Raw genomic sequence first — 25,595 nt, forward strand, 5'->3', positions numbered from 1 at the left:
GAGCCAATTCTCAATCCAATTACAAACTATATTTTCTAAACCTATAGTCCTTAATTTACCCATTAGGCGTCTATGGGGGACAGTGTCAAATGCCTTTGCAAAGTCCAAAAACACTAAATCCACAGCGGCCCCTCTGTCTAGACTTCTGCTCACCTCTTCATAAAAACAGATTAGGTTAGTTTGACAACTTCTGTCCTTAGTAAAACCGTGCTGGCTGTCACTTATAATGATATTTATTGTCACATAATCCTGTATATAGTCCCTCAATAGCCCCTCAAACATTTTCCCCACGATGGATGTTAAGCTTACTGGTCTATAATTACCCGGGGAAGACCTAGAGCCCTTTTTGAAAATAGGCACCACATTTGCCCTGCGCCAGTCCCTTGGCACTATACCAGTCACTAGAGATTCTCTGAATATTATGAAAAGGGGGACAGAAATAACTGAACTAAGCTCTTTAAGAATTCTAGGGTGTAACCCATCTGGTCCCGGGGCCTTGTGCACATTTATTTTATTTAATTTAGCTTGGACCATCTCCACATTCATCCAATTCAGTATATGAACTGATATATTAACAGCACTGGCACCGGCTACATCAGCTGCTCTTTCTTCTGTTGTATATACAGAGCTAAAGAACCCATTTAGTAACTCTGCCTTCTCTTGATCCCCTGTGATCAACTCCCCATTACCATTATCTAGGGGTCCTACATGTTCAGACCTTGGCTTTTTTGCATTTATATGCTTGAAGAATTTTTTAGGATTTGTTTTACTATCCTTGGCCACCTGCCTTTCATTTTGTATTTTTGCTAATTTTATTACATTTTTACAGATTTTATTAAGCTCTTTATATTTTACAAAGGCTACAGCTGTACCCTCAGATTTGTATTTTTTAAATGCCCTTTTTTTGTCGTGTATTGCCCCTTTCACAGAAGGTGTAAGCCATTTGGGGTTTAATTTGAGTCGTTTATACTTATTACCTGTAGGAATAAATTTTGCACTATAATAACTCAAAGTAGATTTGAAAATCTCCCATTTATCATTTGTTCCATTATTTGACATTAGTTCTTCCCAGTCTATATCCTGAATTGCAGCCCTCATCCTGGGGAAATTGGCTTTCTTAAAATTAAATGTTTTTGCCCTCCCAGCCTGTGTTTGTTTTTTACACTATAGGTAAAATGTAACTATATTGTGATCACTGTTACCGAGGTTTCCACGAACATTGACATTCCCAACAAGATCTGCATTATTAGAAATGACCAGATCCAACAGAGCTTCACCTCTAGTCGGGTCTTCCACAAACTGGCCCATAAAATTTTCCTGCAACAGGTTGAGGAAATGTCTCCCCTTTGCAGTTGAAGCCGAACCATGACACCAATTAATATCCCGGAAATTAAAATCTCCCATTATCACTACAGTACCCGCCTGTGCAGCCTGCTCCATCTGTTTATATAGCTGAACTTCCATCTCCTCAGTTATATTGGGGGGTCTATAGATTACACCAAAAGTAATTTTTTCAGTGTTTACCTCCCTTTCTAGTTCCACCCACAAGGTTTCAACCTCCTCACAGTCTTCACCCACTATTGTCTCTTTCACACTCGCCTTCATATCACTTCTCACATACAGACATACACCACCACCTTTCCTATTTGTCCTGTCTTTACGAAAAAGTGTAAAACCCTGTAGATTTACAGCCCAGTCATGTGAAGAGTCCAGCCATGTTTCAGCAACACCAACTATATCTATATTTTCTTCCAGTATCAAGGCCTCCAGCTCCCCCATTTTGCTTGCTAGACTTCTGGCATTTGTGAACATACACTTTAACTTGCCTGTCAGTTTTTCACTTTTATTATCAGAAATGTGATTTGACATTAATCGGTCCTTTTTATTTACACTGATGTTTTGTAACGAAAGGATCTCCTTATCTTGTTGTCTAGTCCTTTCCCCACATTCTGTTTCTCCCCCCACCAATATAGTCTGACCCCTCTCTAACCTGGCTACCCCTTTTTTTTCTACATTGACCTCCCTCCTCAGCCCTAGTTTAAATACTCCGCCACCCCAGCTAGAATTCTCTCCCCCAGCACAGCGGACCCCCTTCCATTTAGGTGCAAATCATCTGCAGAATACAGTTTGTACCCCAATGAAAAGTCAGCCCAGTGCTCTAGGAACCCAAATCCTTCTCCTCTACACCAAGACTTCAGCCATGCATTTAACTCCCTAAGCTCCCGCTGTCTTTCCTGTGATGCGCATGGCACAGGCAGTATTCCTGAGAATACAACCTTGGAGGTCCTTCCCTTCAGCTTGTAGCCTAGTTCTTTAAAATTATTCTTAAGGCTCCTCCACCTATCATTTATTCTGTCGTTGGTACCGACATGGACCACGACAGCTGGATCATCACCAGCCCCTCCCAGCAATTTGTCCACCCGTTCCACCACATGCCGAACCCTGGCACCAGGGAGACAGCAAACCATTCGGTTGAGGTGGTCTTGGCGACAAATAATTCTATCCGTCTTCCTGATTATAGAATCCCCTACGACTATCAATTGTCTTGGCTTACCTGCATTACCATCCCGCCGACTACTAGCTGGGCTGTTCTCCCGGCTGTTAGGGAGATCAGTATCCACTAGGGCTGCCATTTCTGAGACTGACACCCTCGCATCATCACCCAACTTGGCAATTTTGCCTGGAATGGCAGAAACCGGATCGGCCTTCCTTGTCTTTGACCCCTTTCTACTGCCCCTAACTACATTAACCCAGCTACTTACCTGATCCTGCTCACCCATGTCTTCACCCTCCAGTTGTAACCCACTAACTGCATGCTCTGTGAGCAGCAAGCTCCGTTCAAAATTGTCTATCCTCCTCAGTGTTGCATTCTGCTCCTCCAGATCTCTAATACGAGCTTCCAGGTGAACAATATGCTCACATCTGCCACAGAGATATTCACCCTGGAACTCCGGCTCCAGTCGTGCATACATATGGCAAACTGTGCACTGAAGAAAACCTCCAATTTTGCTGTCCATTATCCCAGTTACAAAAAAACAGCGAACAGGTGTTAATCAAAAAGATAAAGAAGTAGAAGAGCACTTACTTGGGCTTTAACTCCTCGTTTGAACTCCGGTTTTTGGAACTCCACTTAATATACAAACCACTTGCTATTCAAGCCACAGAGCAGAATGTAATGTAGACAACAGCAGTGTTTTTTTATTTAGAAAAACAATCTATTTTTACCTATTTTAGCTTTATTCTAATGACTTTCTTAATTTTCTTAATTCACAATCCCGACACTTCGGTAACGTTTGTGTGGGACTTACAGCACAGCAAGGGTGATCTCGCTGTAAGCTGTCATTTACAGCGTGATCTCGCGAGATTACGCTTGCTGTGCTGTAAGTCCCACACAAACGTTACCGAAGTGTCGGGATTGTGAATAGACATCGTGTCCTGGGTGGAGGTGATGTCTATTCACTGTCAAGACACTTCAGTAACGTTAATGTGGGTGTATGTGACTACACATAGTGATCTTTCTAGCTCATGATGTGCAGAGTAAATCAATGGAGAGAAGTGTATGATGCTGATTGCTCACTGATTGGTCAGCGTCATACACTTCTCTCCACAACGCCCACTTGGTCAAAAGTTAAAACACGCCCAGTTGGGCATTAAGTAAGTAATTAGCATAAATCTAAAATAGGTCATAACTTGGTGAAAATATATTGTTTTTCTAAATAAAAAACACTGCTGTAATCTACATTACAGCGCCGATCACATTATGTACAAGATAGGCCACTTATAATGTGGTGACAGAGCCTCTTTAAAGTGATTGATTATATTAGATTATTACAAGACATGTAAAAAAATAACATCTCTATTTTCGTTCTGTGCATATATATATATATATATATATATATATATATATAAAATGTTGACATATGTGTAACATATAAGTCACCACAACTGCAATACGACATATCTAAATATGTCCTTAATTGCATCGTACATAAATTAAACAGTATATAAACCCATGAAGATACTGTAATAAGTGCCCAACAATATCAAGTACTGTCCTGTACAGAAGCCAAACACCAATTAAACGTATGCTTCATTCCGGGCATTCATTTCCCTGTATGTCTCTGTAGTGGTAGCAGCTGCCTACCTGAGGGAGAGCAAAACGCACATGTTACTCTCTCCCAGAATCATGATCTTGTATACAGGGCATAATGCTCAGTATATAAAACAGTGATCTGTTGTGATCTATGTGAGCTGATGACAGGTCCTCATAATCTGAAAATCCCACAACAGAGTGAAAGTTTCATTTACACGACCGTAAAAAAACTCAGTTTTTGCGGACCGCAAATGCGGTCCGCAAAAACTGAGCCATTCACTTTCATTGAACACGGACACCTTTCCGTAGCACTACGGAAGGGTGTCCGTGCCGTGGAAATGTTCCGGGAATTATGGAACATGTCCGTTCTTTTGCATTTTGCGCGCCGTGCTCCCATACTTTGTATGGGAGCACGGCCCGAAAATGCGGCTGTCAGTCGGCGGCCGGCTGTGCCGGCAATCGCGGGCCGTGATTGCGGGCACGGTCGTGTGCATGGGGCCTCATTCTTTAATAATAGCCTATGTTGTACTAAATAGGCAAAAAAAGAAAGAAAAAAAGCTAGGGTTTTTTCAACGCTTCAAGAAGTGACAAGTTACTTCTATTTACAAGACTTCTTTTTACGAGGCGTTTTTTAAATTCAGCAGCATATAAATACACCTCATCTGAAAAGCACAGTGTATTTCCCATTGAATTCAATGGGAAGGGGTTTTGTTAATGTTTTTCCAGGTGTATTTCAAGGCTTTTAACCTCAGAAATACACCTGAAAAAACTATGTGTGAACATACCCTAAGACACATAACTTTTTTATTTTTCTGTCCATGGCGCACTGTGAGGGCTTGTTTTTTTGTGAAGTGAACTGTAGTTTTTAGTGGTACAATTTTGGGTACATGTGCCTTTTTGATCACTTATTATAAAAATGACAAAAAAACAAAAACAAAGCTTGCATTGTGAATTTCGTGCCAGTGTAATCAAACTTTTTTCTACTCATGGGAATAAAAGGAAACGTGCGAAATAAAGAAAAATTCAATTGACCCCATCATTTTACAATGATCTTCGATGTATAAACATATATTTATATAGGAATATATTGCATAATTTCCACGTGCATTTTTTTGTAAAGCTGCAACGGAACCCATGAACGGAACCTGACACGGATGTGAACGAGGCATAATGTTCCTTTAAAATTTAAAGTGGCTCTGTCACCAGATTATAAATTCCCTATCTCCTACATAATCTGATTGACGCTGTAATGTAGATCTAAGGCCTGATTTACACGAGCGTGTGCGTTTTGCGCGCGCAAAAAACGCGGCGCTTTGCGTGCGCAAAAGGCACTTAACAGCTCCGTGTGTCATCAGTGTATGATGCGCGGCTGCGAGATTTTCTCGCAGCCGCCATCATTATGACACTCCGTTTGGATGTTTGTAAACAGTGGTGCTTTTCTGTTTACATTCAGAGTTTGCCAGATGTTGCGCGAATCACGCAGTTCGCACGGAAGTGCTTCCGTGCGGCATGCGTGGTTTTCACGCACCCATTGACTTCAATGGGTGCGTGATGCGCGAACAGCGCACAAAGATAGGACATGTCGTGAGTTTTACGCAACGCACTTGCGCTGCGCAAAATTCACGCACTGTCTGCACGCTCCCATAGACTAATATAGGTGCGTATATTACGCTCGTGTAAATGATGCCTAAAACTGTATCAACTTCAAGATAGAGCACACTATTCCTATTGTTTTTCATGGATAGTTATCCACCACTCAAGTGAAAAAATTGGAGATAAAAAGGAATTTGCCTACAAATGAAATAGATGCAAAGAAAACAAAATTTAAAGAACAAACCGGCTTTGTTCATATTTGTGTCTATTGATTTTAGAAAGTCAGAATAGCGTAGCATGCTGCACTATGAGGCAATGTTCACATGTAGGTTAAAGACTCCGGGTTCAGAGCCTCCGTTGCTGATTACATCCAATTTGACAGGAAAAATAGAGCTGCATGCAGCACTATTTTTCACGGCAGAACGACGGACACGTTGGCGGTACCACGGGAGAGCGCTGTGATGCTTCGTTTTTGATCGGCTTTTCTCAGTAAGCCAAGCAAGTGGTATAGGGGCTCAATAGAAAGTGTCCGTACACCGCTTGCTCTGCTTTCCGAGCAAAGCCGATCAAGAATAAAGCAGCACAGCGCTGACCCGAGTGTTTCTGCCGCTTCGTTTTAGCAATTGGCTGAGTTTCAGTGGTCGGACCCTCACAGATCAAAACTTCTGACACGTCACTATGATGTGAAAAGTTCTTTATACGTTTAGTTACCCTTCAATGTAACATCTGGCAGCACTAAAAAAAAGCAGAACAAAAAAAGCGCACAAAAATGGCATTAAAAACACCATCAAAAAGCTGTGAGTGAATCCAGCCTTACGCTAGCATTTTTAAAAGCGTTTTTCATGTAGTTTAAATTGCCCGAAAAAAAAATCTGCTCAGCAAATGGAGATTCACTGGCCCTTTAAATTTTTACTACCGAACTACATTTCCCATGATGGCCTTCTCCGGACGTGCGTCGCAACGTTCCAGGTAATGGCTCTCTTCTCTGTGTTTATGGCCGTGCGTGCTGACGTCACCAGCTAGCGATTCCTTTCGCCTCCAGCAGTATCTCCGTCGTTGTCGCCGTCGCTGTGTAGCAGTTCCTGCCTTGCTGCCGGGAGTAGTGGTTACTGTGCTCTGCCGGGCGGCCCCGTCCAGCCCTGGGAATTTAGGAGAGAGACGCCCCGCTACGTTTGTCACTTCTTCACGGCCGTTCTTGTCATTATTCCGGAGGAGCGGCTCCATAGACCACCGTCATCGTGACAGCGCCAGGCCTGTGACTTGTTCTGTCGTCCACTGAGAGGAGCGCCGCACTCAGCCCTATATCGCTGTAAGTCGTAGATAACACCCGGGTGCTGGGTCACTACCATGCCTGGTGCGGTCTTAGTGCCCGCCTGATGCACTCCCAAGCAGAGGCCACATCCTCATATCAGCTGCTGTCACCCATTGTATAGGAGCCAGGCTTTGTTCTCCCCAGTCTAATGTGATTACTCCAAGCTGCTGCACATAGGAAGGGCTCACTGTACGGCAGAGGGGTAGAGCAGGCACTCACCCCAATACCGGTCCCCTAAATATTGTTCAAAAATCGCCGACTTGCGCCAAATTTATGCACAAATTTACCCTGACTCCATTTTCCCATGTTGTAGAAAGGGGCGTGTTTATATATTCACCCAGAATTTTTACGGATGCATCAGACAAACCGCCGCGTGAGTAAACATCAGGCTACACCTGTCGTAGTCACTCCACGCCTAAGACAGGTCTATAGGTCATGTGACTCTTTCAGGATTTGGCGCACAGACCGCGGTGGTTTTAGTGTGACCGTATTGATACATGACCCCTTCCGTGCCGGGTCTGCGTGCACGTCTATACGTGAGATTTCTGCCACGATGCGACATTCCCTCTATTTGTTTTATGGCTTTTATTTGCTCTAATTTTACAATTATTGTTACTAACGATTGAGCCCTTAAAGGGGCAACGCGGTCGCCATAGAAGTCATTTGCCGTTTATTCAATTGGTAATTGCCAATGTAAATGCCGTCTCCTTGCACGGTTATGGTGACCTGTAAGCAGAGCGTAAATATAATCATGTCTCGCGATCATCTGCGAGTAAAACGGTGACACGTAGCTCATATCCCCCACAGTGCGGTGGGTGGTCTCGTTTCTAGTTGCATTGTCTTCAGTATCTTCACTTGAGCAGATGTAAAATCTTATGTCTCCCTTTTGTTATGGCAGTCTGGGACACATTTCAAGCTGGCTTTGGCTGTGTGTGGAGGACGCTGCTGTTCTGTTAACATCCGGCTGCACGATATTTAGGATTGGATGTGTAGGGTTCTTATATAGCATTGGTCGGGGTCTTCTAATGGGAGGCCGGTCATTACTAAATGTGCCGAATCTTATTACAGACCGCAATAGGACGTCTTCGAGTCATGACCTGATTTCTTATATCTTTTATATGAAAATTATATCTTTTCAGGTCATTTAGTTGCCGGATTATCCATTGACGGCGCCAGGGTTAATGAAACTGGACGCCACATCATAGCCCTTTAACCCAGACCTGGCTGCTTGATGACCACTCAGTACATGAAGGGTTATTGCATTGATTATTGTATGCAGAATATTTGCTATTGGCTTTTTATTGGGTTGTCTGCTCAGACTTTTGGTTTTTAGTGAACATTGTCTTTCCAGATACTAACAATCAGAGTGGTGGAGGAAAGCGAGGCCTGTTTGTAACGTGCGGCTGTCCGTTGGCAATGAAAGGGTCAAATTCTGCTTTGATTAATTTTGAGTGTGCCACGCTGCCCCCTCAGGAGGGGCATACATCTGTCTTCCTTGGCAGGACTACAAGTCTTTGTCATGAAGGCTGTTGCCTTGGGATTCGGCTTTTTGACATCTCCTCCTCCCTGTCATGTCGGGGGCTTCCTTTTTGTTTTGTTACTTTTTTTTTTTTTCTCAGAGTTTAATTTTCTTCTATGTTTAGACTTTGTTTCATGTCTTGTGTTCTTATTTTGATCTGTAGAAAGTTTGACATGACCAAAATTCTGTAATCTGCCTATCAATAGTGTACGGAATAGAAATATATCAAGACCTAGCGCAAAGGGAAAAAAAAGATGGGGCAGTTGCCATAACAACCAACCAACCAAATTGCAGCACCTGTTTTTCCTTTGCACTATTTTTAATATTCTCCAATTCACAGACACTTTAGGGTATGTGTACACGGGGGAGGGGATTAGCTGCGGATTTTCAGTTGCGGAAAATCCGCAGCGTATTACAGTAGCAGTAAAGTGGATGAAATTTCAACAAATCTCGTCCGCACACTGCAGAAAAGTGAAAAGCATGTCCGTCTCTCTTGCGAAAACTATGTGGAATTTCCGCACAGAAAATATGGTCGGAATTTCCGCAGTGTTTACGCATTTTGTGGACGTATCCTTAGTATATACGGCTCTGTACACACAACTTTAGGTCATATGCAGCAGAGCTGTGTGTGCGGAGGCTGTACTGAGGCACATCGAGTCTCTGGTTCTGTACCATGTGCTGCTGTATGGTACTTCGTGCAGCAGAGGTCTTGTTTTTACGGAAGCTGTAGCTTGGAGATACAGCGTCTGATAGAACAGAATCAGACAGCGCTTCCATATGAAATCTGAGTCGCACAGAAGTGCAGTAGGACACTAGACGTTTATAGGCACTGTATTACGACTCTGTACATCTTGGATACACTTGTGATCAGTAACCCTTATACGATTGTATGTAACAAAAACAATCTGTTAAGCGGAACCGATAAAAACGTAACATGCATGTTATAGGTGACATCGGGGCTAAGTGCTTGGCTAATGATAGCGGTAGCCAATATAATATATATGGCCGTGTTATGTTCCTTTTTTTTTTTTCTTGATGATTTAGCCGTTTGAATGAAACCCAGTGATGCCAAAGAGTTAAATCCTGTCCACTATGACCCCCGGTCTATGTAGCCATCTTGGATTCTGTGATCTGCATTATATAGAAAGCTGCTGTATTTCCTGCAAGCTACACGAAGGAGGGAGCCTGATAAATGCTGAGGGGGAAAGCCTGTCCGTGCCGACATGAAAAGTGACTGAGTTCAGTGGTAGATGCTCGAACATAAAAACTTGGTTACTAATATTCTTTACTGTGCGTTGATCATAGGCAGCCACTCGATCCGCTGTTCTAGTTCTTCAGTCTCCACCATTGCTTATTGTAATGAGGATCTGTTTGCTATAATGCTCCTAGGGCCTTATTCACACGAATGTGTCCAATTTGTGTCAGCAAAAAACGGGTCCTTTTTCGTGCATATGACTCTCCGTGTTGCGTCAGTGTGGTTTCCGTGTTTTTCACGCACCCATAGACTTCAATAGGCGAGTCTAAAACGCAAAAAAGGACCAGAATACGACATGCAGTGCGTTTCACGAAAAGGACCCGCTTTCTGCAAAAATACACGTGTGAATAGCCCCATGAATTTGCATTGGTCAGTGCGCTGTCCGTTATTGAAATACATTCATGCCAATCAGGCCTAATAATAAGATCCTGTATTTTTGGTGTTTGTTTTGTTTCATGATTTTTTTGTTAATATTTTTTTTTTTTACCACATGTCTTATATTTTTATGCCAGCTGGGTATAGTTGAAGTAATAGAAAGACAAACAATATATCTGAGAAGTAAAACCACTGCGATTGTTGTTATACTGAGCCCTGGTATTTTTTGTTACTGGGTTGGGGCAGATTACCTAACGCTGTGTAAGATTTACACCTCAAAAACGTATAAGTTTGGCGGGCCTTCAGACTGCTTGTTCTAACTGTGGCGCACGCTCTATAATATATTTGGTGCATCTTGCTAGAAATGCTTGACCCTCTTCTCTTCCTTATACCAACTCTTGGTTGGGTTCGTTTTTAGTTTGCCACATTCTGGCTCATTTTAAGCCTTCCCGCTACGCCATGCCCCTCTTCTAGACTCTATTTTTATAGTGTATTGTGCGGCGCAAACATTTGTTCTTAAATTACTCTAATAAAGTTCGTTATTTCTAGATCAGACTATTTCACTGTTCCCAATGCTCAACACTGCAGCGCTTCCTGTTCAGATCGGTTGCCAATGTACCGCCGACGTAGAGTTAAGGCCCGTTTACACGGGCCAATTATCGGGTAAACGAGCATTGATATGAACGCTCGTTCCCGAGCATTGCCCTGTGTAAACAAAGCATCGATCAGTCGATGAACGAGCGTTTATTCAGCATGAGATATTATCACTGTCGGCAGCAGATCTTCCTGTGCGAACAGGGAGACGTGCTGCCGCCATTATCGAAATGTACTGGGACGAGTGATTGTAGTAACGACCCTTCATCCCCATACGTTACTTGTGAAAGGAGCAAACAAGCGCCGTTGATCGTCTGTCTCGTTGATCGGTGCTCGTTTACACGGCCCATGAGACTGTCAAAACAAACTGTCTGGTTTTAGAATCCATATTACGGCGCAACACCCTGACTCAGTTTAGCGGTGTGGGGTTTGTGTCTTTCGGTTGTAATACTACTGCTGAAAAGTCTTACGGCCGTGTGGAACAGGTGTTAAGCCGGGTTCCCACGTAGCGTACAGTAGCAGCAAAGCGAATGAGATTTAGAAAATATCATGCCCACGCTGCGGGAAAAAAAAGCACAAAATTCGTGCCGGAAGTTTTCCGCGGTGCGTTTTTCAATTCCGCAGCATGTCAATTTATGCTGCGTGTTCTGTGCGGAGAAGCTGCGTGTTTGACCCATAGAATTCAATTGGGAGCACAATTTTTGCAACAGATTTATTTGCGATCTTTACAGCGTTTACGTAGTGGAAACGCAGTAAAAATGGATGGAAATCCGCAGGTGCACATATACTTTGTTATAACCAATGAATTCACAGGCAAAATCGCACACAAAATGTGCACCTACCCTGCGTTTATGCAGCATTTTCTGCTAGTGTAAAACAACCGTAGCTACCACAGAAAACGCTGCGGATTTTATATTTTCCGCAGCGTTTTTTCTGTGGTGGAAATTCCACAGCGTTTACGCTACATGTGAACCCAGCCTTAAGGGTGTGTTCACATGCAGCTGAAATGCTGCTGATTTTCCGCCTGGATTTGTGGGCTAATAATCTGCAGCATATTACAGTAGCAGCAAAGTGGATAAGATTTAATCTCATCCATCCGCTGCATAAAATTATCACGCGGAAATTGACCTGTGGAGATTTTAAAACCTGCAGCATGTCCATTTCTGTTGCAGATTTTTCCAGCAGATTTTACGCCCTTCAATGAAATCCGCAACAAATTCTTCAGCAAAATCCGCCATCGGATTATTCCACTACGTGTGAATTTAGGGATGACCTGTCACCTCTCCTGTCTATTTTAGTAAATACTTGCACTCCCCATGAAATACTGGATCATCTTTTCTCAATACTTTGCCTTTAACGTTCCTTTGTTTTAATTTTTCCACTAAATATAGGTCTCCTGCAAGAGGTCACTATACAGAGGTGTGAACGAGCCCCAAGTTATATCTTTATCTGCATGCTGGGTGACAATCGATATAGCTGCCTCTCACCAGCCAAAATGGGGGAGGGATTAGGAGGATGGGGCTTTGCATGCCAGGTTCCCTTAAGGGCTCATTCAGACGAGTGTAAAACTCATCCGTGTGCTGTGTGTGAAAATCACGCACAGAACACTGACCCATTGATTTCAATGGGGCCATTCACACAAGCAGGAGTCTTCTCGCAGCGTGTGTCCGTTGCATGAAACTCACTGCATGTCCTATATTAGTGCGTTTTTCACGCACCCATCGCCCATTGAAGTCAATGGGTGCATGAAAACCACGGATGCACATCCGTGTGCTGTGCGTGATTTGCGCATCAATTCAATTGAAAATAATTTAAAAAAATGATGTGCTTTGCGAGTGCGTGAATAACGCATGCCCCTCACAAAGCACTCTGATGCATAACGGATCAGATTCTCGCGCATTTTTCACACACGTGAATCTGATACGCTCGTGTGAATGTAGCCTAAGACCATTGCATCTTTTGTGCTCTACATTTACTGTCTCGGTCAAAAGGTAGAGTTTTGATTAAAAAAAATGTGCAAGTACACAAAGTTGGTCTCCCAAAGCAACTAATGCAATGTAAGTTGTTCTCTTGCAAGCAGGGATGTCAAAATGTATTTTAGTCTGGTTGGATGAGATTGTTTTGGTGACATTAGTTATGTTTCTCAATAGCGCAGTCAACTACAGTATAGATTCCGTCAAAACAACGCAAACCTTACACAACGGTGACAAATGGAAACCATTTGCATCGGAACCGTCACGATTAAAATCAATGGTGATGCAAACGAAAACCTATGGCTTCCTATGATGGTTTACTATGACTTCAATAACTAGATGTCCCTGATGGTTTTGACAGACAGAACGTCTTCAAAGGTTTTGTCTGAGACTTGTTGTTGGTACTTAAGTAGTGGTTTATTTAGGCACTCGACTTGTCTTCACGAAACAATCTGTGTGTATGCTAAATTTGATAAGTGGCTCACAAGGCCCCAGCGGTGGAAAAAGTCAACAATAACGGCGTTTGATCTCAAGGTCCTATTGACCAAAAAATATATTTTTATCAAGTTTCCTACAACGTAGGATCACACGCACGCATTTTTTTTTTTTAGCCAAACACAGGAGTGGCACGGAAGAAGGGAAAGTCATCAGACTTTTCTTTATACTTTATCTTTGTTTGTTTATATCCACTTCTGGCTTTGGATAAAAAAAAAATTGCACCAATAACTGCTTCAAAACGGCATGTGTGAACCTGGCCTTAGGCCTCATGCACATGGCCATAGCCGTGCGCAGAGGCTGTGATTTTGCGCACGAACGTCCGCGGAGTATCTTCAGCAGGCCGTCCACAATTACGGACCACGCACAAACAAGATGTGCATAAAATGTTCGTAGCGGCCCGGGCTCACGACCAATGCACGGACCGTGGAAACCATGGTCGTGTGCATGGGCCCATAGAAATGAATGGGTCCGCAATTCGTTATTTTTTTTTTTTTTTTGATGAACTGCAGACGCAAAAAAAAAACGGTTGAGTGCATGAGGCCTTGGGGTTTTTCTGACATGGCCGACATGGGCCGTGTGAACGAGAGCTCATTGATCGCTGCTCGTTTGCTCCTTTCACAAGAGGCAATGCATGGAGACGCTCGTTTACCCGATATTTGGCCCGTGTAAAAGGGCTTTTAGGCTCAGAACATAAGAAGCTCATGGCTAATGAAAGGCACTGCCTGGTACCTGTACCTGCTTCTACGTTTCCTTACAGACCATGTATAATCAAGCTGCTCTTCTGTAAATGCTGCTGCCTCTTTAGGCTGGGTTCACACGTTGCGGATGCAGATCACATCCTTTTGCATTGCAAAGAATAAAATCCGCAATGAAAATCCTTGACAAATCCTCGAAATGTGAACTTCGACTAAGGCCAGATTCACTCGACCAAGTGGAAATTCGAACTTGAAAAACTGCAGTTTTTCACATCCAAGTTGCACCCGTGCGGGACCCGTTTTCACAGATCCCACATAGACTTGAGTCTATCGAGGGATCCGTGAAAATATAAAGAAAATAGGACATGGCCCCATTGAAATACATGCGTCCATGTGACGGACGTATGCTATGGTTGTCTGAATAAGCCCTTAGGGTATGGTGTGCTTTTTCTTTAGTTTTTTTTTGTACTATTTTCTAGTAAGAATTTTGTAAGCTTTCTATTTTTTTTTATTTTAGCTTTTTCAAAATCTTTTTTAGTATATAATGGAGCAAACAGACCTTCCCATTCCATAGTTTACCTGAACTCCATTTATGAGCTGTTCTTTTAAATCACAGCACTTTTCTCCTATTGCAGACTGACTATAATGAACAGGACTTGGCGTGGCTTCCGAGATTATAGCCTCATTTCACAATGACAACCTTCAGAAGGTTTATCCATCCAGCTGCTGGTTATAGGACATATAGCCGATAACCTTTCTCCGTAATCCATATGTACAACTAACGCTACATTCACATGAGCGTGTCCGATTTGCGCATGTAAAAAAATGCAGCGTATTTCCAGCAGTTCATGTCCGTGTGCGTTGCGTATGTCATGCGTTTTTCACGTCCGTGCAAGCACTTTTTTTAAAAAATGTCTGCATTTCTTTGTAACTGATGTGTAAAACACGGACAGCACACGGATGTCGGCGCACTTCAATGGGCGACAAGGTGCGCAAAAGCGGTGTCGCGTGCTGTCCGTTATTTCATCGGACAGCACACGGACGAGTATTACGCTTGTCTGAATGAGCCCTAAAAGAGCTATCTCGTTTAGATAACCTTTTTTTTAATAAGAACCTCTCACCTCTCCTGAAGTCTGTTTTAGTAAATAATTATATTTCCCATGAAATAATATTTCTGAAGCATCTTTTCTTATAACGCTATATTATCCCATTTCTCTGTTATTCGCCCTAGAATATACATGAATAAATTGACAATTTGGTGTCACCAGTTGGGTGTGTGTCCATAGACAGACTGACATATTGTCCAATCAATGCTGGCAGAGTAAGGCCTCGTGCACACGAACGTATTTATTTCCTCCCGTGAATACTGGTGTAAATACGGGCCCTTTGTCACACGTATTCGACCCGTATTGCACCAGTATTTACGGACCCGTGCCCGTAAATACGGGTCCGGTGTCACCAGTATTCCACCTGTATTTACGGACCCGGTTTCTCTGCACTAATCGGCAGCCCCTTCTTTCTATCATTGCTGGAAAGAGAGAAGGGGCAGCCCTTTCGGGCAGAGTTTCCGCAGCGATTGAAAGTAAAAGAAGTTCATACGTACCGTTGTCTTGGTGACACGTCCCTCTTTTGACATCCAGTCCAACCTCCCTGGATGACGCGGCAGTCCATGTGACCGGCCTGTGATTGACTGCAGCGGTCAAATGGGATGAAACGTCATCCCGGGAGGCCGGACTGGAGGAAGAAGAAGCAGGTAAGTTAGCTTTTAATACTATTAACTACAGCGATAGTCACTGTCCCGGGTGCTGAAAGAGTTACTGCCGATCAGTTAACTATTTCAGCACCCTGAACAGCGACTATCCCCTGACGTTGCCTAGCAACGCTCCCGTAATTACAGGTGCACACACGTAGCCACCCGTAATTACAGGAGCCCCATAGACTTCTATGGGTCTGCCCGTGCCGTTATTACGGCCTGAAATAGGACATGTTCCATATTTTTCAACGGCATGGGCACCTTCCTGTAAGCATATGGGAAGGTACCCGTGGCTAATAGAAGTCTATGGGCCCGTAATTACTGCTCGTAATTACAGCCGTTTTTTCATTTGTGTTCATGAGGCCTAAGACTGTGTATGGACACACACCCTTGACAAGGGGAATGGTAACACACAGCTGTCAACTTATTCATAAATTTCCATGAGGAATAACAGAGGAATGGCACAGTGCTGAAAATACATTCAAGAATTGTTATTTCATGGGGAAGTTGGAACCTCTCTGTAGTTTTAGTTTGACATTCGTAAATAGGGCAGGTGGCAAAAGGGTGCTTGAAGCAAGTACCAATTGAGGGAAACTATAAATGTTACATGGCCGTCAGTACTGTTGGTGTGATAATGATCTCCATTCCCGAGCAGAATACACAATGATGTTCTCCAAAACGGATACATAGACTTAGGAAACGAAATAAAATGACTTGCAATGTGACGTACGTTATGTTATTTTGAACTAGGACTTATATGTTAACTCAGTGACCCGTTTCCTTCCTCCTTGATAGTTACTTTATTTTCTCCTTGGAGAGAACGTCTTTCCTGTTCATGAGAAAATTCTTGTGTTTATTTATTTTTGTGCTCCGTTAACTGGATTCTAGTTTATGGATCAACCACCGTTCCTGAGGATGCCCGCACAGACCACAGATGTAGCAGAGCCCTAATAGCTTTCTGGCTGCCATCTTCTGAACTGTCATTTACACTTTTATTATATTAAATAGGTTTAGCTTGTTTTGTTTTTTTTTTGTTTTTTTTCTGGTTTCCATCAATGACAAAAAAAATTTAACTTTGCTTGGCCTCATGCCCACTTCAGATTTTTTTTTCATCAGGGTGCGATCCGTTTTTATAACCGATCGCACCCTAACACATTTCAGTGGGGCCATGCACACTTCTGTTTAACGGAACCGTGCGGCCATTCCGTCAAAAATAGGACAAGTCCCACTTCTGTCCGCTTTTGACTGTACAGTCTCTGCCTTTTCATTTATTTAGGCCTCATGCACACGACCGTATTTTTTCCCACCCGTAAATACTGGCGTAAATACGGGTCCGGTGTCACACGTATTCCACCCGTTTTGCACCAGTATTTACGAACCCGTGCCCGTAAATATGGGTCCGGTGTCACCCGTATTCCACCCGTATTTACGGGCACGTTTTTGGCGGCAAAATAGCACTGCACTAATCGGCAGCCCCTTCTCTCTATCAGTGCAGGATAGAGAGAAGGGACAGCCTTTTCTGTAATAAAAGTTAAAGAAATTCATACTTACCCGGCCGTTGTCTTGGTGACGCGTCCCTCTCTTCACATCCAGCCCGACATCCCTGGATGACGCGGCAGTCCATGTGACCGCTGCAGCCTGTGATTGACCTGTGATTGGCTGCAGCGGTCACATGGCCTGAAACGTCATCCAGGACGTCGGGCCGGATGTCGAGAGGGACGCGGACTGGAGGAAGCAGGAAGTTGTCGGTAAGTATGAAAGTCTTTTTTATTTTTATTTTTTACAGCTTTATACTGATCGGTAGTCACTGTCCAGGGTGCTGAAAGAGTTACTGCCGATCAGTTAACTCTTTCAGCTCCCTGGACAGTGACTATTTACTAACGTCGCTTAGCAACGCTGCCGTAATGACGGGTGCACACATGTAGCCACCCGTCATTACGAGAGCTCCATAGACTTCTTTGGACTGTCCGTGCCGTTATTACGGCCTGAAATAGGACATGTTCTATCTTTTTCAAAGGCACGGGCACCTTCCCGTGAGAAAACGGGAAGGCACCCGTCGCCAATAGAAGTCTATGAGCCCGTTATTACGGGTCGTAATTACGACCCGTAATAACGGGAGTTTTTACGGTCGTGTGCATGAGGCCTTAGTCCGTGAAACAACTGACTGCACATATAAGCCATCAGTGTGCGGTCCGTGTTTCATGGAATAGTCATTAGCGGCCGTATTACGGCCGACGGAAGTGTGCATGAGGCCTTAAAGGGAACCTGTCACTGGTTTTGGAGCCAATAAAACCACCAGCATGTCGTTATACAGCTGGAATATAGTGTTCCAACCATGCGCACGTCGAAATCGGCAGCTTAGGCGATGGTTAGTCAAATAACTCACAAGTTACTAAGTTCAGTCCAGGAGCGGCATTGGATCCAGGATGCACAGTGAAGTGAGATGTGCACATTGCGCCTGATGCCGCGGGACTCCTCAGTTTAGTGTCTCCAAACCTAGTGACAGATCCCCTTTAAACTGTCTCGAGTGCCATATGACGCGGTGCCTCTCGTTGCCTATGACGCGGTGCCTCTCGTTGCCTATGACGCGGTGCCTCTCGTTGCCTATGACGCGGTGCCTCTCGTTGCCTATGACGCGGTGCCTCGCGTTGCCTATGACGCGGTGCCTCGCGTTGCCTATGACGCGGTGCCTCGCGTTGCCTATGACGCGGTGCCTCTCGTTGCCTATGACGCGGTGCCTCTCGTTGCCTATGACGCGGTGCCTCTCGTTGCCTATGACGCGGTGCCTCGCGTTGCCTATGACGCGGTGCCTCGCGTTGCCTATGACGCGGTGCCTCGCGTTGCCTATGACGCTGTCTCGCACTATAAGTTTAAAAGAGAAGCTAGGAGATGCAGTCTGTATAATGCTGGAGGTCTCTCCTGCAAAGTCATTTCAGTGTCACATAGTTGATTTGGCAATAGTACTGTTGTCTCCCTCCGTCACTTTTAGACTTCTGTCGGGGTAGTTTGGACATATTTACTGCCTATCTCCTATATTTGTTCAGCCCTTTTCTTGTAGACTGTGCTACTATAACTTGTTTCATATCCTGGTTGCATCTCTGTTGGTATTATTGGTAGGTAATGATGGGTGGTTACATCCTAGGTAACCAATGTACTGAGAAATTTGTTACTTGTGTCTAACTTTTTGGGTTGTCAGAAAAGTCTCTGCTCAGTTGCATCTAGCGCCTCCTGTTTTTGCATACTTTTTATTTTTTTATTTTTTTTCATCCTTTTAGGCCTCATGCACACGACCGTAAAAACTCCCGTTATTACGGGTCGTAATTACAACCCGAAATAACGGGCCCATAGACTTCTATTGGCCACGGGTACCTTCCCGTTTTCTTACGGGAAGGTGCCCGTGCCGTTGAAAAAGATAGAACATGTTCTATTTTTTTATTTTACGGGCCGTGCTACTATACTTTATAATGGGAGCACGGCCCGGAAAAAACGGCCGGCTGCCCGTGGCCGTCCATGCCCGTAATTACGAGCCGTAATTACGGGCACGGTCGTGTGCATGGGGCCTTAGCCTGTGTTTACAAGACAGAACAGCTCCAGGGAAGAGCAGGATAATAGCCTGGGTTCACACAGAATTTTTTTGATGCAGAAACCGCGCCGCAAAACTCGCCGAAAATGCCTCCCATTGATTTCAATGGGAGGCGGAGGCGGTTTTCTCCCACGAGCGGTAAATCCGGCTCGCGGGAGAAAGAAGAGACATGCCCTATCTTTGTGCAATTACACCTCTGACCTCCCATTCACATCAATGGGAGGCAGAGAAAGTGTGTTTCGCGGCGTTTTATGCCCGCGGCGCTCAATTGCCGTGGGCGAAAGACGCTGCGAAAATCGGCGTGCAGGCAGAGGAAAATCTGTCTCAAACTTCCAAACGAAGTTTTGAGGCAGATTTTCCACCTGCAAAAAAACTCAGTGTGAACCCGGCCTTAGGCTATGTTCACACGGGGTCTTTTGCCGAGTTTTTTGACGCGGGAACCGCGTCGCAAAACTCGGCAGAAACGGCCCGAGAACGCCTCCCATTGATTTCAATGGGAGGCGTCGGCGTCTTTTTCCCGCGAGCAGTAAAACTGCCTCGCGGGAAAAAGAAGCGACATGCCCTATCTTCGGGCGCTTCCGCCTCCGACCTCCCATTGACTTCAATGGGAGGCAGGAGAAAGCGTGTTTTATGCCCGCGGCGCTCAATGGCCGCGGGCGAAAAACGGCGCGATAATTGCTGTTCACACGGAGTATTTTGGGGGAGGAATATCTGCCTCAAAATTCCGTTTGGAACTTTGAGGCAGATATTCCTCCCCCAAAATACTCCGTGTGAACATAGCCTTAGATAGGAAATCTTGCTAGTATATATTTTGGTTTGAATTCCAGGCTCACAGTGTCACAAACATCATATCAGTGGGGTCTGGCAGCTAATGGCAAGAACTGTCTGTTCATGTGCTGCTCTTCTCTGAAGTATATTAACTATCGGTTATCTGTGAGTGAGTGCTAGTAGGTTTCTGTTAGGACCTGTTCACATCAGCATCGGGCTTCCGTTCATCGGTTCCGTTCGACCTTTCGGTCGGAAGAAACCATGAACAGAATGCCAAACGGAAACCATAGCTTACGTTTGCATTACTATTGATTTTAGTAGTAATGCTTCCGTTGCGGTTTCCGTTACGCAAAAATGTTTGTTTTATTTATTTTTGCCAAAACAATAGCGTACTCTACTACGCTATTGTTTCCGTGAAAAGAACAGAAACTTTACGGAGCGGAAACCAACTGCAATGGAAGCATTACTACTAATATCAATAGTAATGCAAACGTAAGCTATGGTTTCTGTTTGGCTTTTCGTTCATCGGTTCCTCTGACGGAAAGGTCGAACGGGACCGATGAACAGAAGCCCAATGCTGATGTGAACAGGCCCTTAGTGTGCCTTTTACATGCTTCAATAATGCGTATGACTACACGATTCTTCGCTTGTGCGACGGAGACCTACTGACACTTTGCTCTCTCAATTTTTTTGACTTGAACATGTCAAGTTAAAGGGGTTTTCCCACCAGTGACATTTGACATATCCACAGGATATGTCATAAATGTCAGATAGATGCGGGTCCTCTGGGACCTGCACCTATCTCTAGAACGGGGCACCCTAAACCCTGCTCTGTGTTGCAGATGCACTACGACCATAAAGAAGGAAACCGTGTAGCTCGCTGAGCTACGCTGTTTCTGTAAGTCCCATAGAACTGAATAGTAGTTACGGAAACCGCGTAGCTCGCATGCTATGCTGCTTCCGTAACTGCCATTCACTACTATGAGACCTACGGAAACAAGCTACCCTGTTTTCGGAACTAAGAATGGGGTTTTGGGGGCCCCGTTCTAGAGGGATTTGGGTCCCAGAGGTGGGACCCGCATTGACCTGACATCTATGACTTATACTGTGGATATGTCATAAATGTCCCTAATTGGAAAACTCCTTTTAACTTCACCTTTTTCGTAAAAGTTTCCCAAGTAGGTACGACAGATATCCTTTAAAAGTTCCAGCACTAATGTTTGTCACCTTAGAGAACAAAGCCCCTTTACATGAATAAATAGGCTTTTTACTGTACTTAAATGTTCTTTTCAAACAAGTCTCTACATTCACAACTTGTAAGGCCGTCTCTACGCTGAATGGCTTTTATTTTTCCTGTATACACAATTATTGTATTTTCCTTGAAGCGGACTAGTATGTTTCTCATCAATTGTTTGTTGTAGGGCTCTACAGTGAAGTTTCCCTAGCTCAGGGGTCTCAAGCACGCGGGACACAGAGCCGCTAGTATAGACTCAGCCCAGAGAATCTGGAATTCCCTGACATCGCTGTTCACATATGAACAGCGATGTCTGGGGCTTCCCCAGAGCCGGTGTCCCGTGCAGAGCGCTAGTACAGGCTCTGCTCCGGGACTCTGTGGAATTCCCTGACATCGCTGTCCATATATGGACAGTGTGTCAGGGTCTTCCCCAGAGCGGAGACCCCGGGCAGAGCGCTAGTATCGGCTCTGCTCCAGGACTCTGTGGAATTCCCTGACATCGGTGTCCATGTTTGGACACACGATGTCTGGGGCTTCCCCAGAGCCGGAGTCCCAGGCAGAGCGCTAGTATAGGCTCTGCTCTGGGACTCTGAGGAAGCCTCTGACATCGCTGTCCATACATCGACAATGATGTCAGGGGCTTCCCCAGAGCAGGAGTCCCAGTGATGTCAGGAGCACAGCTGGAGTCCCAGGAAGAGCCTACTAGCACTCTACCCGGGACTCCAGCTCTGGTGTTGCCCCTGACATCTCTGTCCATATATGGACAGTGATGTCAGGAGCAGAGCTGGAATCCCAGGCAGAGTGCTAGAAGCGGCTCTGCTCCGGGACTCCAGCTCTGGGCAAGCCCCTGACATCACTGTGGCAGCATCTGCGGAGGGCACTGTGGCAGCATCTGCGGAGGGCACTGTGGCAGCATCTGCGGAGGGCACTGGGGCAGCATCCACTCTTCACACACTGATAGCAACACCGCAGAAGTAATGCTAACACAGGCTTCCAGTATCCGTAGTTTCAGTTGCTGCACATCTCGTATCATCACAGCATAGACAATTGCCTTCAGATGACCCCAAAGATAAAAGTTCATATAAATGGCCCACCCTGTAGTATTATTATTATTATTATTATTATTATTACTACAGTAATATAGTGTTATAGTAGTTCAAATAACTAATTGATTAACAATAATTTTGTATTGTATCAAATTTGAAAGTAATGCAGCCCGTCAACTTCCCATTTTTTCTATATGCGGCCCACTTACCCGGCCGAGTTTGAGACCCCTGCCCTAGCTGATAGAATTCTGTTCAGTCTCCATTGAACCAGCCATGTTGTTGTAGCCGCTCTTCGTCCTTTGAGAAGTAGACTCCTGTAGACTTTACAGATTGGCATTGGTGACTAGAAGGTGACTTCTGGGCTGATCCATTGCACAAACAGCATAATCTATTTATTATTTCACTTGTGTTTGACCTCTGTTTACTTGGGCTTCTAACCCGTTTGACGGCAATGTGAAACCATGGGATCTTCTTCTGGAGTTTTGTTGCTTTTTTTTAACCTATAGGGAAATTTTTTAATGTTTTTTTTCATTTGGCAACCAGTGATACAGTTCATTAAAGTGTAAAGGCGACCCCTCTAATTTTGTCAAGATTTGTCTAACAATGTAACTCCTATCGGGGCCACCCGACTCTACTTTGATGGCGGCATGTTGAGTTTTAATTTGCCAGTTCCTGTGTTCTCACTGATAAGCTGCTGCCAAGGGTGTCTGGTGGTGGCTTATGCCCCTCTCTCCAGAAATAAAATAACGTGTATTGCCACTTTTACGATGTGGAAGGCATTTGACATTATACGCTGTGAAAATGTAGTTCTGCTGTCCAAAAAAAGCCAAACTGCTCTCATTGTTTAATTTTCATTTAAGGTGTTGTCTCATGAAGATATACCCCCTGTCCATATGCCCAAATGTGGCTTATGGATGTCATAGAGGTTCTATGTCTGCTCTCTGGCAGACTTGAGGTATGTATTACATAGATGGTCAATCTTCTGGCTAGCTGCTTGTGATTCCCAACTCCACCGGCAAATAACAGGTAAAGTCGTGGTGAAATCACATCTTTGCCTTAGTGACCTTAAAGGGAATGTGTCGCTAGAAAAATATATATATATATTTTTTTTAGTTAAACTGTTAGTCAATAAATGATTACACATTGTTCTAATTTTTTCACAAGTCAGGAAATATTATAAATTAGATTCTAATTTATAAAATTTCCATGTGCTGGTCACTAGAGGGAGCAAATCCCAAAATTGCAGCATTGCAATGTGGTAAAGCAACCTCATTGCTATATGCTGCAAATTTGGTGTAGACACACGCTCTAGTGTGCTCACACAATGCCCCCACCTTTATCCTGGCTAGTGCCAGGAGAAAGGAGGGGGTTGAATGTTCAAACCTCCTAGACTGTGTGCCGCCATTTTTTGAGCGAATGCACAATGTAGGAGGATTAGATACAGTGGTAATCAGACAGTATAACACGAACATACACAAACATAACTTAACCAGAACAAGAAACAAGTCACGACCAGGTGTTTGAAAAAATACAAATAATCTTTATTAAAGTCAATTAGACACATGGAGACAACGTATAACACTTAGACATAATAAAATGCCATGGACCCTCGAACACAAACGGAATCCGAACGTAAAAGCAGAGTAGCCCCCCAGATGTAAAAATGGTCTGACACAACCTATATATGGCTAAAGTGCATAAGTACATATTAATGAGCAGGTACTAGGCATGGTACGCTTTGCACAGATGAACACATAAATAAGTATAGAGAATATATATAAGGTACAATCTAAGTAAAAACGACATGTAAAGTAGTATACCTACACCTGCGTATAAGAAGATAAATAGGAGATCAAGACCAAGAGGGGGACCTCTGCTTAACCCAACGCGCGTTTCGCTGGTGCTTCGTCAGGGTGCTTCGCTGGTGCTTTCGCTGGTGCTTCGTCAACCCCTGACGAAGCACCAGCGAAACGCGCGTTGGGTTAAGCAGAGGTCCCCCTCTTGGTCTTGATCTCCTATTTATCTTCTTATACGCAGGTGTAGGTATACTACTTTACATGTCGTTTTTACTTAGATTGTACCTTATATATATTCTCTATACTTATTTATGTGTTCATCTGTGCAAAGCGTACCATGCCTAGTACCTGCTCATTAATATGTACTTATGCACTTTAGCCATATATAGGTTGTGTCAGACCATTTTTACATCTGGGGGGCTACTCTGCTTTTACGTTCGGATTCCGTTTGTGTTCGAGGGTCCATGGCATTTTATTATGTCTAAGTGTTATACGTTGTCTCCATGTGTCTAATTGACTTTAATAAAGATTATTTGTATTTTTTCAAACACCTGGTCGTGACTTGTTTCTTGTTCTGGTTTAGTTTTAATTAGTCACTAGGACCACTAGTATCATTCGGGGTATTATTCGGTTTACAAACATAACTTACCTTCTCCTGCCGCTGCCTCCTCTCCGTCTGCTCCCTCCGCTCCTAGTCCTTGCTTTTGAACATATGGACGGAAGCCGCGACCTGAAGTAGTCATCTTACTGTCCGGCCGCAGCTTCCGATCCACATGAAAATGGCGCCGGATGTCGCTCGGCCGAAGACCTTCCTTTTGGACTGTGTGGGAGTGGCGCATGCGCCGTTCCCACACAGACGGCATACGCTATAGTGAATGGAACGGCTCCCGTTCGCATTCACTATGGGGATGTATGTGCCGTATTCCATCTCTGTATGTGTCGTTAATCGACACATACAGAGATGAAAAAAAATGGCAGCCCCCATAGAGAAGTAAAAGAGAGAAAAAAGTAAAACACAAAAACACAAATAAAATTGATTTTATTAACATACTAAAACCAAAAACATATTAAAAAATGTTTTTTCGCGACACCTGTCCTTTAATGATCTCCTATGGGGGGAAAAGCCACAGACCTCTTGCAACAATCCCAAGATTATGTGTGTGGTGCTATCTACTGTGTGTGTGTCGCGGTCTACGAGGGGTGTGTGTTTGTGCATGGCGCTGTCTACGGTGTGTGCGTGGTGCTGTGTACCAGGGGGGGGGGGTGTGCGTGGCGCTGTGTACCATGGGGGGGGGTGTGTGCGTGCGTGGCGCTGTGTACCATGGGGGGGGGGGTGTGTGCGTGGCGCTGTGTACCATGGGGAGGGTGTGTGCGTGGCGCTGTGTACCATGGGGGGGGGTGTGCGCGTGGCGCTGTGTACCAGGGGGGGGGGTGTGTGTGCGCGTGGCCGCTGTCTACCCAGGGGGGGGGTGTGTGTGTGGCCGCTGTCTACCCAGGGGGGGGGGTGC

General features: G+C 44.4%; 1 protein-coding gene across 1 annotated transcript in view; it reads left to right on the top strand.

Annotated features, from left to right (window-relative positions):
- The first annotated feature begins 6,686 nt into the window (after positions 1 to 6,686).
- PELI1 (pellino E3 ubiquitin protein ligase 1) overlaps positions 6,687 to 25,595 on the top strand; it is a 49,783-nt gene continuing 30,874 nt past the window's right edge. The window contains exon 1 of the mRNA XM_075863136.1: positions 6,687 to 6,995. The gene's annotated coding sequence lies outside the window, so the exon portion shown is untranslated. The remainder of the gene's footprint in view (positions 6,996 to 25,595) is intronic.

This window comes from Rhinoderma darwinii, chromosome 4 (genome assembly GCF_050947455.1).
Source record: "Rhinoderma darwinii isolate aRhiDar2 chromosome 4, aRhiDar2.hap1, whole genome shotgun sequence".
NCBI classification, from domain to species: domain Eukaryota; kingdom Metazoa; phylum Chordata; class Amphibia; order Anura; family Rhinodermatidae; genus Rhinoderma; species Rhinoderma darwinii.